The sequence below is a fragment of the Alligator sinensis genome, unplaced genomic scaffold, assembly GCF_000455745.1.
Source record: "Alligator sinensis unplaced genomic scaffold, ASM45574v1 scaffold135_1, whole genome shotgun sequence".
NCBI lineage: Eukaryota > Metazoa > Chordata > Crocodylia > Alligatoridae > Alligator > Alligator sinensis.
In genome coordinates this window covers 844,923-861,650 of record NW_005842293.1, presented here as the reverse complement: position 1 = coordinate 861,650, position 16,728 = coordinate 844,923, and the positions used below count along the sequence as shown (strand labels likewise).

General features: G+C 44.0%; 1 protein-coding gene across 10 annotated transcripts in view; it reads left to right on the top strand.

Annotated features, from left to right (window-relative positions):
* SH3RF2 (SH3 domain containing ring finger 2) overlaps positions 1 to 16,728 on the top strand; it is a 107,765-nt gene that overhangs the window by 40,115 nt on the left and 50,922 nt on the right. The window lies entirely within an intron of this gene.

Genomic DNA, 16,728 nt, shown 5'->3' with positions numbered 1-16,728 from the left:
ATTGAAATGGAAAGTTCTGCCTCTTGAGTCACAGGAGCCATTGTGACTCATAAAAGGAAGAATAAATTATCAGAATGACTGCACTTGAGTAATTCACGTTCTTAATATTCTATCTTTCCTTTTTTTTTTTTTTTGGTTAATTGCAGAGGTGGAGGCTGAGAAAAAGAGAGGGTTTGCTTTAAAAAAAACACATTTTCTAGTTTAGAAAGTGTAATATGGAGTGTGCATTTCAAGGAAAATTAACTCAGCTTTGGTTTATTAACAGAGAAATGTATCCATTGCAAATGCGCACACGCTGAGTGCACAGATGCTGTGTGTGCCCATGCATGCTGTAGAATCATAGAATAGTAGGACTGGAAGGGACCTCAGGAGGTCACCTAGTCCAACCCATTGCTCCAGGCAGGATCCTACCTGATTAAATCATCTCAGTCAACTATATGGATTCTTATTCAACCATATAGCCAACATAGGCAGAAATCAGAGCCAACAAATATAAAAGGCAAAGATAAAAACAGTGATAGTCAACTTCAGAAGTGCTATTTCAGTAAATTAGGATCCTTTTTAAGCTATCCCCTCCTGGTCTCGGGTTGTACATGGTTACAAAAAGATTCCTGAGGCTCCATTTAAAAGCCTGTATCCTGCAGTCCCTATACTGCCAAATTAAGGGATATCCTGATTTTACTGAAGGCAAAGGGAGTTTTACTGTTGACTTCAATGGGTCTAAGATTTCACCTTCAGTGACTTCAGTGTGGGGTTAGCCTCTGTAAGGAAGGACCTGCAGAGCCAGGCCCCAGATTATTATGGTAATGAGAGTTAAAAGCCCAGCCAAATTAATGAGAAAACTGCAATTCCTTGGGGCCCTTTTTGACCATGATTGCTTTAACAGACCTTTCTCATGTCCCTGTGCTTGAAAGCAAAATGTAAAACTTCATTAATATTTTCATGCATTTAATTTTTCTGGAATGTTTCCAAAGCTCTAGGAGCTTCCCAGCATCTAATCCCTCAACTGAGGACCTGGATAGATGTCACATTTGACACCAGTATAAAAGTTGATTGCACCAATGCACAAAGGAACAGACACATAATGGGCAGCCCCTTACCAGTGTATCTTACATGAATGCTGTGTAGAATCACTCCAAAGAAAACAGAGTTAAAAATCAATATAGTTACCCTGGTGTTCATTAGTTCATAGCTTATCTCAGGGTATCTGAGATATTCAAGGCAAATAAGCTATTACTTGCTGCCCCACTAGCTTGTGTAATATCCATCTGCTGAATTCAGCTACCTGGGAACAGCTGCACATCTGTCCATTCCAGATCACAAAATAAATGCTGATTTAATCAGCATACATCATTACATAAGCTTCACCCTATATTTCACAGTATTCAAAACAATGCCTTTATTCAGCAGTTTTTCTCTGATGGCACACACAAAGGACTGTATTTAGTCATGTTACAGCACACCATACAAATCACTGCATAAGCTTCCGCCCTTCTTACCATGGACTGTTGCACAACAACAGCACACAAACGCCTAATCTTTGGAGGTGTTCAGCACCCTAATCTAGAGTCTATGCCCATAACTAAATTGCACAGTTACAGGCATCTTCTTCTAAATGGATGGCATTTATCATGCAGGAAACTCTAGGAGTCCTAGCTGCATCACAAACCAAGACTGTCCTGAGACTGGTCAAATTTGAGTTGAAATCCTGCAGTCACTTTATTCAACTAGACTGACCTTTGAAACCAAGTTCTCTCCTTGGTGAGAGTCAAGAGGGCCCAGATTCTCCCATTCACATCCACTTACTAATTGAAGGTCTTCACATGCATCCTCACCAATCTAAAAAGAAAGAGAGTTTGTTTAGATTTATATGTGATCTGTCATATTCAAGGTAGCTCTACAAGCTTTATAAAGCTATAAGCCAGCCCCTACCAGTGTAGTGCCTATGCAATAAAACCCAGCAGGCATTTTGTACTTAGGAGTGGCTTGCACAGGGCCTTGGATGTTAGATCCTGTTTTATGTGAGGGGAAATGAAGCCTTACAATAGGACCATAATTCAATTGAAATTGTATCATGTCTCCTGACCCCACTATCATTTTACTGAAAACATCTCGCTGTGAACTATTGTCAACAGTCTAAGCCATAGAGCCCATAAGTTAATTTGTGGCCTCATACTGGCTCTGAATTTTATGTAAGCCATCTTTTATTCTAAAAGGTTGCAAGGTGGTTGTTTTGGAGTCAGGGGGGAGGAGGAGGAGAAGTCTTGATTATTTTTTTGTTGTTGTTATTTTATTTTGTTCACCTGCTCTGGGTTTGAGCTGCAGTATTTGCTGCTAAAGACTATCCTGAGCTGCCAAGTTCAGTTCCAGGTCTAGGTCCAGATCCAAACTTCAAGTGAAGATGTTTTCTGTTTTCACTGTTCTCCAATAGTAATGATAGCCTAGTCAGTCAAGAAAGATATAGACAAATTTAAAGGAGTCCAAAAAAGAGCAACAAAAATGGCCAGATCTAGAAAAAATAATGACACATGAAAGAATTGGGATTATTTAGTTTAGAAAACGAGGTTCATTTGAAAAAAAAAACAGTCTACAAGTTCAAAAAGGGTTGTTATGAAGATAATGGCAATCAGTTGATCTGTGGCCAAGTAATATAATGGGATGAAATTTAACACAGATTTGGGATAGTTATTATACAAAGATTTCTTACTACGAGGGTAGTTATGCACTGAAACACGTTATCTAGAGATCTGTGGAATCTCTACACTGGAAGTTTTTAAGTGCAGGTTATTAAAACAAACATTTGTCAGGAGTGGTTTAGACAGATACTATCATCCTGCTTTGACTAGGGTGTTGGACTAGATGACCCCCTGAGGTCCCCTCCAGCCCTGTTTTTTTATGATGCAGTGACCAGCCATAAAAATAAAAGTAAATGTCCCAAATTTCTCGTATGGCACTATGACATAATAAAGAATTTGGAGGAAACCCGTTTGATTATAATAGAAATTGAAAGGCTAATATAAAGAATAATGAGTCAAAAAGTCATAGACAAAAGTTTAGTGTTAACAATCTGAGATTAGTTTTCCCAACGGGATGATCTCCTTTAATAATCCGACTTTAATTGTGCGTTTTGAGACCTTTTGAAAATCTGACTCTCTGTCAACGGTACAACATGGGAAGGAGAAAAAGCAGGCAGAATTATGTATATCTTTACATTACTCCAGATTAATTGCGCTCTGTTTACAAGTGAAGAGCAACTGTCAGCCTTGCAAACTCAGGGAGCCACGAGTTAAGCTGTGTCCTTTCATTACTGGCGGCACTGGGCTAGATGTCTTCCACAGATCAATTTACATTGATGGTGCACTCCTTGATCCTAATTAAACTTGCACAGGTGGAACTGATTGGAACTTAGTAAATCATCTGAAGATGATACTCCAGAAAGAGCTGGATCCACTGTTCAGCCTCTCTTGCACAGGACACCTAAAGGCTAGGGACAGACATTACACATAAACCGGTGACCAGAAACTGGTTTAAACCTGTAACAGAACACATGTTCAGTGCACATAAACCAGTTTGAAAATGGCTGAAACCAGTTTGAGATAAACCTGGTTAGATATAGTATCAGACTTAACTGATTTGGGTCAGTCTGGTTCATGCAATGTCTATCCTAGACCCCTTGCTTGTTTAAGTTAAACCAGACTCCCCCAGCATCCCAGCATGCTCTCTGGGCTGGGTGAGGCTCTCTTCTCCTCCCCTCTGCTCCCTGGCTGGAGCTCAGCAGAGACTGCAGGCATCTGTAGGGGGAAGCCAGAGAGAAGTCTGTGTAAGGCAGGGGGGATGGGGCAATCCCTGCTCCTTCCCTCCCAGCTCCCTGCTATCAGGGATTGCCCCATCCCCTCTGCCTTACACAGACTTCTCTCAGCATTAGCTATGCTGGCTATGGTCCATACTGTGGCAGACAGGACAAAGGCAGAATCAACAGGTAGCTGGTAATGTCCCTCTGTTTTTTTCTTAATGGGGTGATAAACACTGAGTTAGGGAAGACAAACGCTGTGTTATCAATTCCCTGCTGGGCTGATCAGAAGGTCGGGGGGAACCCCTCCCTAATCAGAGCATCCTGCTGGGACCTGGCCATACACCCCCTCAGCTCAGCACTGTAGAAGGGAAGGCTTCTAGCCTGAGCCACTGCAGGCATGTGCCTACATTTCTGGGATGTCTGTGCAATTACAAACGAATTCAGCCTAACCAGGTTAAACTAACCTGCAAAGATTGAATCAGTTCAGGCTCAGGCTTTTTTAATGTCTATCCCTAGCCAAAAAGAGTAAAAACTTATTTCTGTCACTGAAGTCAGCAGGTAAGGATTTGAATGCATGAAGGGAATAGAATAGCTGATGTGGAAGGTGCCAGTTTTCTGTAGTCATAAGCAAAGAAAAAAAATACGTTTAGCCTGCTGCTGAACTTCATCTGACTCAGTAATTCTGGAACCGGCAGCACCAGTTTACTTCAGTTTGATTTGGCATTGCACCAATCTGCTTTAACTGACGGCATTTATTTCCTTGCAATAGCACTGGAACAAAAGAGATAAAAGGGGCACACTCTGCATGCTGCAATGTCATCTTTGTACGTGCAGCCACCAAAACAAAGCTAGAAATACCTCAAGCAAATTCACACATTAAATGGTAGCACTTGAATCATGCCAAATCAGTACAAGAAGCTTGTGTATGCTTCTAAAAGCAAATCACAATAAATGAAAGCAGGTCCTTCACGGGCCTATGATGTTCCATTGTTACATCCTACTGGAAATTCCAGCAGACTCGTTTCGAATCCTTCGCCTAGTCTCAGTCGGCAGCCATTGGTCTCTGCATAGCCCTATGAGTCCCATCCTTTGTTCTAATGCCTACTTGGAACCATTTGAAGCTTTGCAGGGTGCATTTTCACATTCCACTGAAGATATGCAAAATGCTTTCACATCGAAGTTGGGAGCTGAGACGATTCAATCTCTGTCCAAGTTTGAGGGTGTTCAGACCCATCATTTCATACTGTAATGCATAAATAGTAGCGCTGGAGGTGTGGGCCTACATTCTCATGCAGAATCTCTGCCACCCCAAACTTTAGAGAAGTACAGATCTGCTTCCAAGCAGGAAAAACGTAAGGAAGCATTTGATTTCAACAGTATTTCTGAGGTAGTTGTAGCTTGTTTCAGCAAAGTGAGTAGTGAGCCTGTCATTTTCTCCAGCAGCTCTCACAGACTGGTTATCTCTGCCCGTGTGTGTTCTCCTTGAAACAGCCACTTGCTTCCTGGTTCAAATTCTCTACAGTTCAATCAGCTGCTAAGTCTCTGCTCACAACTCCACTACACAAAGGTTTTGTACTTCTGAGTCACCTGAAACCCCACTCCAAGCAATATGAAATTTCAGAGGGATTTTCAGTGTGCTGGATGAGACTGAACTATTTGTGGTAAGAAAGGCTTTAAGAGACTGAATCTTTCCAGATAATGATGCAAAAGGTGGCTAGCCTCATCTGGGGAGTCAGAACCTAGATAAAAGTTGTAGCCCTTAAAAGGGGGAAAGACTGCAGCACAAGTACCATGTTGAGAACAGATGGAGGAGGAATGGAAGATGATGCAATATTCAGCTGAGTGCACAAGTCATGCTTTTTGTTGAAAGGGAGGAATGATCTGAGCAGCAAAGATTCATGTCAGAATGAAAGATAAAAATGAAAGCATTCCTATGCACACAATCACCTGGATAAAGGCTAAGCACCATGACAAACTCCCTTGCTGGAAGCAAGGGAAAGTCCATACTCAGGTATCTGAGTTTCCATCTGCAATGCAAAAAAAGGTAGAGAGCGCTCAATGTCCTTTTTCCTCCGCCCTACTGGCAAATGTGAAACTTTTCTCCCAGGAATAAAATAAACTTCCTGAGTCAGCAACATCCACAAACTCTGATTTCTCTGGGCAAGTGCTCACCCTGGGCTAGAACCAGGTGTCCAGAGTACATCCTATGGTGAATACTGGCTTTTCAGGCAGTGCCCTAGTTTCACACAGTGCCTAAGATGGGGGATCCAACAGTGAGTTTGTAAGACTTGTTGAAACAAAAAGGAAAAGCTGTGGTCAGGTTTTGGGCAAGCGGACCTTGGGCTCAGAGGAGGCAAAGCCTCAACTTGACAAAAGGAGGCAGTTTGGCCAGGGGACAGAAGAAAGACAAAAAAGAATTAGAGTAACCAGAACTGGAAAAGATACCTTATTGCTATTCAGTCTCTGAATCCATTTCTTATCCAGGACACTGCTTTCTAGATAGATACTCCAGTTCATTGCTGATCAAAAAATATAGGGAAAATTGTATAAAGCTTCATGAAACATTTGTTTACTTGTTTCTTTAAAAAAAAACTGTTTTCAGTTATCTTTACTTGTATTGTACCTGGCCTAAGTTAGAAGGTCATGAGATTTGGTATGACCAGGACTATTAGAATTTTTGCTTGGTCCTGAAGATGTTGTCAGCAAGTTTCTCCTAGATAGGAGTGCTACAATCTTGCTCTTCCCCCCTGTTCCTATTCCTGAGATGGGTTAAAGAGGTGGAAGAAAGGTCCAGGCTTGAAATAAGGGCACAAAGGAAGACCCTCACAGCATCCATAGTGTCTCCCTTGCTGACTCTCAGTCTCCAAGGGAGAGATGCTCCCTTGAGGAATGCTTGTAAAGTCTCCCAAAATCATTATGTACCAATTGCCTGGCGTTGGTATTATTTCAGTCCATAGAAGGAAATGAACTAGGAGAGGCTGGTATCCGGTCCAGGCTTGAAATAAGGGCACAAAGGAAGACCCTCACAGCATCCATAGTGTCTCCCTTGCTGACTCTCAGTCTCCAAGGGAGAGATGCTCCCTTGAGGAATGCTTGTAAAGTCTCCCAAAATCATTATGTACCAATTGCCTGGCGTTGGTATTATTTCAGTCCATAGAAGGAAATGAACTAGGAGAGGCTGGGATCCAGGTTGAAGCCATATTCGTCTAGAGGCAAAAGGGATCAAAACTCGTGGTAGAGGTGATCTCTCTTATTAGACCAACTGGATATTTGCAAAAAAATTCTTTATTCGCAAACTTTCAGGCACAGGCACCCTTCATCAGGCATAGGAGATTGCAAAGATGGTTTCTCCTAGGTAAAAATTAAAATTCATATTTTCACTAGTTGTGAGAGGCTAACGCTCGAATCGGCCTCCTCCCATTGCCTTTTACATGTCAGCACACCAAGGCAAACACTCATCCTTTAACTCTTGCCAAAGCGCTTTCCAGCAGAGCCTGGTCACTTTGCCTGTGCATGTAATGAGTATTACCGCATCTTGTGAAATTGGTCTGACTGGGAAAAACCCTTTTGCTCAATTGCAGGTCTTATTCCTTATTTTCAAAAGAAATAAAAGAAGCTGCAGGGATCTCAAAACTATTTTGTCATATCCACATGACAACCAAGCCCATCACTGTAAGGCTGAGGTGAGGGAGTGCTTGACTAGAAGCTACTGTTATCCTAACCACTACTTAAACTCAGCCAGTGGAAGGGAAAAGCTCATGAAACAAAGTTCAGCACCACGCAGGGCTGGGTGTCATAGCCTCTTGGTTCTCAGGTGCATGAAGGGTCCTTGATACTGTGAGCAAAGTTAAGGGGCAAAAATGGATCTCTAGTAATACCTTCCTGCTAAACTACTGTGCAGATGGCTTTACAGAAGAATACAGGGGGCAGAGATAGGATAGGCCAAGAGCAGACAGCAAACTGTCTGCTCTCTCCTGCTCAGAGCATGCAGGGGCCTGTCCATGAAACACAGATTACAGCAGTCTGCTCTGACTTTTCCATAAAGCTGGCAACCTTTTTATGAAACATTTTTTCATTGCAAAATGTCAAGATGTTGCATAAAGCCACATCAGTTTTAACAGAAGGGCAGTTTCTCAGGTTTAGAGGGTCTGTTGTTTAAACTGACAAAATTGGATCATGATCATTTCCTAGTCATTTCTTCTTATACTGGAGGCTGGGTCAGTCCCCAGCTGTTCCCAAAAATAGGGAGGACTGAGATTGCTTAGGGTTATATTTTCCCCTGTCTTACCTCCCAGAAAGAAAAAAAACCTAGGAATTAGGGCCAATTTTAAAATTAACCTAATATAGTGCAGGAAATGGAGTCCATAAGTCAGGAAAGAGTGCTGACTACTCCACTCTTGAAGGCTTTGTTGAAGAAATGGTCCAGTGTGGTATTAAGAGGCAATACTGCTGGACATGCTGTATTCAAAATGAGACTGGCAATTCAGGCTCTGACCACATGCACAACTAGTGATCCTGTAGCCCTTTTCTGAAGGGAGGAAGTATAAAGCTCTGGCCACATGCCAGCTTGGTTGCTTTTTGGTAATCTAAACTTCCCCAGGTACTTTCTATTGCAGAAGTGACTCACTGCCTGTCTTTGACAACGGCCATGTCATAACAATGATATAACAAGGCTTCTGCACTCCATTACCCATCTGGCCCATTGCTCACGAAGAAAGAACTGATTTCTTGTGTTAGTTTGACCTCAGGGTAAAAGTTAAAATGTTAAGAGTTATAAAGTTCTAAAAACAAAAAAAAGGAGAGAATCTAATAAAAACTCCATGCTGAAGGTTGCCCATCACTTCCCTCAAATGTCTGTATCCTTTCAAGAGCTGCCAACATACTGCCCACTGTATGCCCACACAACTGCCAAGAGGGTTTCTGTTTCTGAGGCAAGCTATGTTTCAAGCTGAAAGAGGGCATGAGGAAAAGAAAAGTGCTCAGGTAAAAATTAGGAGGCTAGAAAGTATATGAGAAACTATCTTGATAAAAGCCTTTTGTGTGTTGCTACGTTGTTATTACATCTAAAGACTGAATTACTAAAAGCTATCTGGGCCTCACCTTCTAGGGAGCCTACAATGCATTTAAGTGACACAGAGTAGCATCCTAAATCAGTTTGACCTACCTGTGGCAAGGCTCAGCTGTCCCATTTGCTTTTTCTTATTCTTTCAGAGCTGAATTGTGTCCCTTTGAAGGGCTCTCGAATGAGAACCCTGGAGAAGGGCGTTCCCCATTCACAAAGCAGGTACAAGGCCAGGCGCAGCAGTGCTAGCTTCTTCCCCACGCTGCCCCAGCCTTTCCCTCTGTAAAACAGAGATAACAAAACCTCCCTGTCTCTCAGGGTGCTCTGAGACTTCACTAATCTCTTCATGTTTGTAAAGCACTTGGAGAGCCTCCAAAGCAAGTGCAGCGTATTATTACTGTGCGTTTCAACCCCCTGCCTGGAGGGACCACCTCTGGAGGACACAGATTTCATTGTCCTTAGTAGGTTTAATCATTTGGTTCTTGGTGAAAGCTGTAAACAAGGGTGTCCGCTAGAACGGGTTGACATTTTTCTGATAAAATTGTTTTTAGACACAAAAAAAATGGGTTTTCTGTGTCACTGATCCACAAAAAAAAAAAATTTTATTTTTACCACTGAAAAACACCAGGCCCCAAAGCTGAAGAGGTTTCACAGAACATTTCAATTCACATGTGCTACTATGGCACCTCCCAAGAGTTGTGGGTTGGTCACCACAGGTGTCTGTAAGCACCAGGCTCACTACCCAGACATTTCCCATAATGCCCGACTACTTTTCTCCAAGAGGAATGGTGGTGGTGCACCCTGAGAGATGTGGTCTGAGTAAAGAACTAGCCTTACAGAAAAAAAAAATCAGAGTAAGAGGCAACTGAACTGCATTTCCTATGGGACACTGTGTTAGCATTTCCAAATTGACCTATTTCACTTGGCTGATATGTTTGGATTTTTACCAAAGAGTCAAAAATTTTCAGCAGGGGAAAAAAAAGAAGAAAAAGAAAAAAAAGAAAGAATTTTCTGACCGGCTCTCATGCCACCTGTGATGTCACATCCACGGCAGCTTTGGATTAAGACCAAGTCAGTGAATCAAACACCTGTGTTCTATAAACGACTAGGTTGGCAAGCTAAAGGAGAAAGCCTTCATCTCCCATTATCTGTGCCCCGGGTCCCCCAGCCCTCAAGTGGAACGGACTCGAGTTTCATATGTAGATTTTACTTGATTGGTAGAACTGACCCCATTTGCCTTCACTCACAAAACAAATTGCTGCACTTAATGAGTTGAGTAATCACACAGCCCTCTTGTTATCTGTTAATAGGCAACAGAGGAAGCATCCTTTACTCTTCTGTACATCCAGCCTCCTTAACTTCATTTCCTAGAAAAGGTATATTTACTGGAGGTGTCTGAGAGCTGCTACCCTGACTGCTCCCATCCCTCTTTGCTAGCCCAGATAAATTAGCTGTGTTGCTCAGAAAATGTTTTTATCCTGAGGCAAGCAAGTGACATCAGTTATCTGCTAGCAGTTAATAAAGTACAGCCTGGTTTAGCAGACTATCCTAGCACCGAGACAATCACTGATAAGAAAAATGAGTTACATACCCTCTTGAGTTGATGACCCTCATCTGAAGCTTGTCTCTTCTACACAAATTAAAATGAATCAGTTCTGCACTAGAGTTTCTTCTGTCTGCCTTGTTTATCAAGCAGCATGTGCGAATAAGGAGCCCTAGGGAAACATGCAAAGTCAGGACCCCTCAGAGGCAACTGCATATGTATGCCAGCAGCGTAACTAAAGGGGACAACAGGGGCAGCATCCCCGCTACCAACTTCTGGGGGAAGCAAGGGGCAAAATACCTGCGGCTGCAGCCATAGCTGCCTTTTAGCCATGCTGCTGCAACCAGCAGCCAACACTGCCCCAGGTACCACTGCTGCCCAGGGTGCAGACCTGCCCTATTACATCTCTGATAGATTACCTACATGTGGTGTACTGACACAGCCCTCCAGAATAAGTAAACACCGGATAAATAAGCCCAAATAACCTAGACTCTGGTTGCTCTAAAGAAAGCAATAACCTCACTAGAGTCTATTCCTGCCCCACCACTGCCACCTTCCCACTCATTACACAGAGCTCTCCAAAAGGGTCAACATATTGCTTGCCCAAGATTGCTACCAACAGTGGGCTAAATGCTGCTCTCAGTTACAACCAGACAACACCACAATGTACTGGCATTTTTTCAACCAATTGGGGTTTCATAAGATTAGCTAAAATAAGAATATGACCCCAGGGCCTTTTCTGTCTCCAAGACTCAGTATTTGTCTTACCTTTACCTATCATACCTCTATATACCATGACCACTGAAAAAAGGCAGAGCTAAATATTAAAATGTACGATGCACACAGCACTTAGAAAAAGATAGAAGCATTCAATTACCCATAGGCATAAAAGAAACAAGAAACGGTTACATATGAGAAAGAAGTCTGGCTTCTGAATAGCTGAAAGGAGCCAAAAGATGAATCAATGAGTTTCTATTGTTTATCTGCTCAAAGATGAACAATTCTGAGGCTGGGCTAAGTATTAATCAAATCTCAGATGTAAATGAGTGCATGCTGATTAACTGTGGCAGAGCAAAGCAAAAACTATTCATCTTCTCTAGCATATACAAATCTCTTGTTCCTCACCCGCTTTCAAAAGCTAAAAGAGGAGGTGCTTTTGTGGCCTTGTAATTTCATCCTCCTTTGCTTACCTTGAGGAAAAACTTCTACACTTTAAGAAATACGTGATTGTACCATGAAAGATTTCCACATAACTCTGAACAAGCATACAAAATATACGGCAAAGCATAAACAAATTCAATATAAAACAGACTTGAAGATGCACCTAGAAAATCAGCCTAATCATCTGTATATTAGCTTTTAGCAAAAAGATCTTGACATTCCTCTCAGAAGCCAATATTTGCCCATCTTTCACCAATATCTAAAGCCCTTCCATGCAGTGCATAGTGTGACAGGGCTGCCATGTTGACAACTGAATAATCTTTAAGGCTAAGTACAGACAATCAAAAAGCCTGTGGCTGAATTGATTCAATCTTCACAGGTTAGTCTAAACTGTGTAGTTTGAACCAATAAGCAATTGAACAGACATTTACTTTTTATTCTGGAAATGCAGCCACCTGCCTGCAGTGGTCCAGGCCAGAAGCTGGACTGGGGGGGAAGAGGGAGAAAGAGTGGTAGGAGGCAGAGGGTGTGCAAAGCATCCTGGGATGCAGGGGGACTGAGTTAACTTGAATCTGGAAGGGATCTGGGACAGAATTTCAATAAACCAATTAACCTAAATCAGTTAAGTCTGATACTGCATGCATCCGCGTTTATCTTAAACCAGTTTCAGCCATTTTGAAAGTGGTTTATGTGAGCTGAACTTCTGTTGTGTTACAGATTTGAACCAATTTCCAATCACTTATACCAGTTTGTGTGTAATTACTGTGCCTAGCCTAAAAACCAGAGAGCACTGGCTGCAGGGAGAATGTCATTTTATTAGCTGTTGCATGTGGGGAGAAGGGGAGGGTGGAGAGTGCAAGAATTAATGATTGTGTGGGGCTTTGCTATCTCAACCCATGTTGATTATATAATGTTTCATACCTGAAGACAATGTGGGCTGATAAGTACTGTGATTGTTTAAGAACCCTACCTCGGAATATTTGCTTAGTTTTACTGCACACAGTAGCACATTCAGATCTCAAGACTTGCCCAGCTGGCAGGACAGAAATATGGAAACAGAGGGAACACCCACAGATGCTTTTCAACACCATGAGCTAGTAGAAAGCTAACACTGTTTAGGTCTTGTGCTAAAACACAAGTGTACTCTGTCCAAGTTTGCAGATGAGACAAAACTGTGGGGAGAAGTGGACACTCCGGAGGGCAGGGAACAGCTGCAAGCAGACCTGGACAGGTTGGACAAATGGGCAGAAAACAACAGAATGCAATTCAACAAGGAGAAGTGCAAAGTGCTGCACCTAGGGAGGAAAAATGTCCAGCACACCTGCTGCCTAGGGAATGACCTGCTGGGTGGCACAGAAGCAGAAAGGGATCTTGGAGTCCTAGTGGACTCCAAGATGAACATGAGTCGGCAGTGTGACGAAGCCATCAGAAAAGCCAATGGCACTTTATTGTGCATCAGCAGATGCATGACGAACAGATCCAAGGAGGTGATACTTCCCCTCTATCGGGCGCTGGTCAGACCGCAGTTGGAGTAGTGTGTGCAATTCTGGGCGCCGCACTTCAAGAGGGATGTGGATAACCTGGAGAGGGTCCAGAGAAGGGCCACTCGTATGGTTAAGGGCTTGCAGGCCAAGCCCTATGAGGAGAGACTAGAGAACCTGGACCTTTTCAGCCTCCGCAAGAGAAGGTTGAGAGGCGATCTTGTGGCTGCCTATAAGTTCATCACGGGGGCACAGAAGGGAATTGGTGAGGTTTTATTCACCAAGGCGCCCCCGGGGGTTACAAGAAATAATGGCCACAAGCTAGCAGAGAGCAGATTTAGACTACTCTTTCCTGCCTATGCAGGGGGTCGGACTTGATGATCTATTGAGGTCCCTTCCGACCCTAACATCTATGAATCTATAAATATCCCAAAGAAAGGAGGTGGGGAAAACACCAACCAGACTGTGGGTTACTATGAGATGATAATTTCCCTGGTTAATGGGCTTATATCTCTTAGCCTTAAGTTTTTCCTTAATGGGGAGGGATAGGCAGTGGTATAGTATACGACTCAGGAGCAACTTAAATCACCCAGTGTCAACCTTCATTTAACCATCCCCATCTCTGACAATGAGTTTGACACAGCTATTAAACCAATCAAGACTGACAAGGCTGCTGGACCAGATAAGGTATTTCCAGAATTTGTTACCAAGCTCAGAACCACAATGAAAAGATGGCTTCAGAAATTCATGTATAAATACATTTATACAGACTTCCAAGAATCTGGAGAAAAGCTGACGTCATTGCTATCCTGAAACCCAAAACCACCAGAGGATCCAAAGAGCTACCAACCCAACTCACTACTCTGTGTTACATAAAAATTCATGGAGCCCATAATCCTGAATAGAATAGAGAATATCATTGATCCCCAGATCCCAAAAGAACAAGCTAGCTTTCACTAAAAGCAGTGTACCACTGACCAGGTTACATTACTTGCATCTGGCTTGGAAAATGGATTTGAAATGGGGCAGAAAACAGGTGTAGTCTTTGTCGACCTTACAGCTGCGTATGGCACTGTATGGCACCAACGCCCCAAATATAAACTGCACTCTATGATACCCGACTGCGAGCTATGCACTTTCATCATGAATATGATCTCCAGCAGATCATTCAAACTCACTATCAGTCAAGGAGAAAAAAGCAGAATACAAATTCTGAAGAATGGAGAGGTTAGTGCTCGCACCGATACTTTTCAGTGTATATACCTCAGACTGCCTGCATACAAAATCTGAGTGATACACTGAGATACATGTATGCTGATGATGTCACCATAGTAGGTCAAGGAAGAGATGTGACAGAATTGGAAAAGATACTGAGTACTGACATGGAATTCATTGCTGTCTATCTCCACAAGTGGCGCTTACAGTTGAGCATCAATAAATCAGTATCACTCTTCCACCCAGACAATCGTCGAGCCAAGAGCATGCTGAATATCAGAGTAACCAACAACATCCTGCCCCATGAGCATACCTAAACCTACCTAGGAATCACAGTGGACCATTCCCTCATCTATAAACATCAGATTCAGAAGATCAGCAGTAAAGTCGCTGTATGGGTAGCTGCCTTAAGATGTTTAGTCATAATGACATGGGGTACCAACCAATGGCAACACGTAGAGGGTGCATGTGCACCCCCTGAGAGTGCTGGTGCACCCCCTGACTGGCCGCTCTCACCACTTCGGGCAGGCAGGAGCGCTGGTCCCCCCACTATGACCCCCAGCCAGGGAGCGGCACTCCCGGGAGTGCCCGCAGCGATTGGCCGCCTCATGATACGCTATGGGGGACCCCCTCCCCCCAGTCAGTGAGATTGGCTGCAGGGAGACCTCCCCCTGGTCAGCAAGATTGTCCACAGGGGAACTCCTCTCCCCGGTTGCCGACTGGTTGCTGGAGGGGGACATGCCCCCCAACTAAGGTGGCACCAGTTGCCCATGGTACCAACTTCAAAGTGCACTTGCAATGGTATACGCCCCAATAGAAGATTGTCCTCCTGTATGGCCCAAAAGTTGTCACACTAAAAAGCTCTACACTGTACTTAACAGTGCACTGAGACTCACAACAAGCTGCACAGCTTGCACACACAGATGTACTCCCTGTACTCTCAGGCATTAGGCCAAGTGATATAAAAAACCAGACCCTAACATCATTACTGGCAGTAGAGCAGGCGTGAGCAAATCACGGCCCACACACCAGATCTGGCCCACCAAGCAATTTCATCCTGGCCACAGGTGGGTACCCACCAATTAATTGCATCCTGCCCTGCCCGCAGCTGCCCCTGCTGCACTCATATAAGGCCCAAGCCCCACCCGCTCCCACCAGGGCAACACGTTGCATTCCCACCCTCAGGCACGAGAGCCCCTGCCCCAGCCAGCGCACAGTTTCCAGGCAGGGCCACTGCTGGGGAACTGCTTGGCTTCCCAGGCTCCTCCTTGTGTCCTTGCTGCAGGGCAAGGGTAGGGAAGTGCAGGGTGGGAGGCAGGGAGAAGCTGCAGCTGGGCAGGAGCACAAAGTCCAAGGCCTGTGCCCAGTGAGGTGGCAGGAGCATGGAGCCTGGTTCAGCCTGGTTCCACCATGCTGGGCTCCCCACAGCTCATGTGTAGCTCCTGAGACTCACTTGCTACTGGGGGGGGAAGCCCTGCACGATGGAGCTGGCAGCCTTCGTCATGCCCTGCTGCCATGTGCACCTCCTGGGACTCTGCCAGAAGCAGTGGGGAGCCCCAAGCAATAGAGCCAAGCTGACTAGGCACCACTCCCTGCTTCCTGGTAAAGTCCCTGTTTATATATGAAGTCCACAAGCTCCTGGAAGAGATTGGAGATGCTGAACCAAACCTGTGGGCAGCAATGGTGTGGGCCAGCCACTGGCAAAGATCAGACCTATTCCTACAGAGTTTTATACCAACAACAAGCGAATCCCCCGTTAGGCATGACCTTGACAGAGAAGTGTGGGTCAAGCTGAACAGACTGAGATCTGGATACAAACACTTCAAAACAAGACTTTACAAGATAAACATCTTGGACAGCCCCCTGCATGTCCAACAAAGTACAGCACTTAATCAAAAGCTGCAATCTTTACAAATGCCCAGACAAGGCAGATGGAATATGGACCCTGAGCAATAATACCAGACAGCAGTTCATAGATTTGGTAGTTAATACTTGATACCATATGAAAGAAGGTAGTGGCAGTAGCAACTACTGACAAAAGTGAAGCAAAGTGAAGAAGGGAGATGACAGTCCTAGAATTTAGGAAATTTGGGTTTAGTTCCCTACTCCTAAACTTTGTGTATAACCTTGGGCAAGTTTCTTCGGCCAAGATGCTCAAAAGGTAGTTAAGAGCCTAAAGGGGTTTAGGTTGTACGGAAAATCCTCAAAAAATTGCAACCCATATTAGAAAAAGACCCTATTCTTAAAAAGATCTTCCCAGAGCCACCCATCCTAGCCTTCAGACAAGCACCGAACCTCGCCAACCTCATCACCAGAAGCAAACTTCCTCAACCCCAGAACACACCAAAAGGATCCAGACCGTGCCATGACAAGAAATGCAAAACCTGCCCCCACATCTCCACCACCCCCACTATTACTACACCCCACAACAGAGCCATCAGCATCCCAGGATCTTATAGCTGCACCTCCAGAA